The sequence below is a fragment of the Phaseolus vulgaris genome, chromosome 9 (genome assembly GCF_000499845.2).
Source record: "Phaseolus vulgaris cultivar G19833 chromosome 9, P. vulgaris v2.0, whole genome shotgun sequence".
In the NCBI taxonomy this organism is placed as follows: Eukaryota; Viridiplantae; Streptophyta; class Magnoliopsida; order Fabales; family Fabaceae; genus Phaseolus; species Phaseolus vulgaris.
Genome location: NC_023751.2, coordinates 18,022,002 through 18,024,522, shown reverse-complemented (window position 1 = coordinate 18,024,522; position 2,521 = coordinate 18,022,002). Strand labels below are relative to the sequence as shown.

The 2,521-nt window shown below is 41.5% G+C and overlaps 1 long non-coding RNA gene across 1 annotated transcript; it reads left to right on the top strand.

Moving 5' to 3' along the window:
• The first annotated feature begins 201 nt into the window (after positions 1-201).
• On the top strand, positions 202-1,808 carry LOC137822569 (uncharacterized). Its single transcript, XR_011082941.1, has 2 exons — positions 202-409; positions 955-1,808. It is a non-coding gene; the product is annotated as an uncharacterized lncRNA (long non-coding RNA).
• Positions 1,809-2,521: the final 713 nt, after the last annotated feature.

The following is a 2,521-nucleotide window of genomic DNA, read 5'->3' as shown; positions in this document are numbered from 1 at the left end:
GCCTAAGCCATTGAGGGTGCGTAAGAATAGCTAAAGCCTTTCCTCCCCTCGATCCTTTATCCTTTATAGGGATTTGCTTGCGCATTTAATACTCTTCTACCACACATCACATCGTCTGACCCTTACTCTTCCCGATAGCCACGTGTTGCACTCCCACTGGTTGACGTTGCTTTGCACTACCCGCGTTTCTTCTTCTTCCTTGCCAAACACTACCCCTTCGTCTTGTGTTCCCATCATTTCCCCTTTTCTTCTCTTTTCACTCTTCAACTTTTACTTCTTACTCCCCATTCACGCTCCAACCTCGCCTTCATACACTATCTCGCATTCTGCTACATTCATCCACTGTACCTCACGTTCTTTCCTCTGCATCCATTCTCCTCCATTCTCTTGTTTCAACTCCATCCCCTAGGTACGCCCTCGATTGTCTCATAAACTTGCCTGTATTATCACTGTTTTCCATTCGTGTTCATTGCATATAATGTGTGTGAGTTGCTCATAGATTATTATTCTATGTATCCTTGGCTAAACTTGACATTATCCGTGAAATTTTTGTTTTTACTTCTACACAAAGAATTTGAAAACTCTGCCACGCTCAATCTTTGAGTCGTACTAGCTTTGAAAAAAATGTAATTATAATACCTCATGGGCCTTTGTTAGTGGTGTCAAAGGTCGAGCGATTCGTACGCGATTTCAATCCTCATATAAATCTTTCAAAGGTAAATTTGTGAAAATCCAAAAATCAGAACATAACCCACTCTTCTAGAAGGATTCCCCTTATCTGTTGTCTCACCCTCGGTGTCAACCTAATCATTAAACTCCGATCCTTTTAAAGCTCGAGTACCGACCCAAAGGCTTAAAAGTTTACTTCGGTACCTACCTCGACCAACTTCTCTTTGCTTCCTTGCTCTTTACTACCAACTAACAAAATCTTTTTCTCTTTTTTTTTTTCTTCAGATAACTCCATGCTGCTAACCAAAGCTGAGATGGCTCGCCGGACCAGAGGGGTTGCTGCTAAGTCTAGTGCCAAAATCACGCCAATCGATTATGAGAAAACTGCTACCATGGTAGTTGGAAAGAAACGGTCCATTGACCATCGTCCGCCAGCCGATCCTATTGACTTGGAGGACAACTCCTCTTATCACCAAGGTTCATCTGAAGCCAAGTCTTGTAAAAAAAGTGACAAGGTTGTGGTGCTTGCCCACCAACCATCTTCCTGGCCCAAGCTGATAACCCTTTTTGATCAAATGGCCCATAAATTAGTGAGACAAGATTCTGAAGAGGCTCACAAGGTTGCCCAGGAGTTGGCCAAGGTGAACAAACTGACCAAAGAACTCAAGACTGCCCAATCCTGGATATCCTCTTACAAAAACAAAGTGGCCGAAATAGCTAAGGACAGGAACGAGGTTCTAGGTAAGCTGCAGCGAACAATTGAAGATTATGCGCGACATCGAGACAAACGCCAGGCAACTAACCGATCTTGGGAGGACACAGAAGCCATGCTTCAAAAACAAGATTTCCACCCTTGACACTGCATTGGAGACTGGCCAAAGATAAAATCTCATGATCCTTTGTTGAAGGCTTCAACGGTGCCAGTGAACAAATCAAAGTAATTCAACCAAAAATTGATACATCGGTACTAGGCCCTTTCAAGAGTGTTGTTGACGGTCAAATTGTTGATGAGTAACGAAGGTCGAAAAAACCTTTTGTATCTTAAAAACTTTATATATCCCTATCATATTTATGATTATTATTTGTAATCCAAACTTGTCTATTATATTTGCTACTACTATTATGATGTTATCCTATTATATTTGCTATCACCATTCCGATGTTATCCTATTATATATGCTATCACCATTCCAATGTTAACCTCAAAACTTTCTAAAGTTATTGTTATCATATACATATTCCGAACAGATGAGACAAACTTATAGAACATCACATATCTTACGATTTCTACACCCAGAAAAGCCAAAACATAGGCGTACTTAGCTTAACTTCGAAGTCTATCCATAAGTCCAAAAACTAAAATCAACTTTATTTTGTAATCATCATGTTTGCCTTCCAAGCATAAATAAATAATAATATTTTCTAAATTGCACATCAAATTTCATACCTTGTTTTTGTGGACTGAGACTCCGCTTGGACCATGGTGGGTGAACACCCTATCATGGTTTTGTTATTGGACCGAGCTTTTAACTTGACACCATGGAGGGTGAACACCAATCCACCCTACCATGGTTTTGTTGTTGGGCCGAGCTTTTAACTTGACACCATGGAGGGTGAACACCAATCCATGGTTTTGTGGAACAAGACTCCGCTTGGACCATGGTGGGTGAACACCCTACCCTGATTTTGTTATTGGATCGAGCTTTTAGCTAGACTCCATGGAGGGTGAACACTAGTCCATGATTTTGTAGACCGAGGCTCCACTCGGCACCATGGTGGGTGAACACCCTATCATGGTTTTGTTATTGGACCGAGCTTTTAGCTCGACACCATGGAGGGTGAACACCAGTCC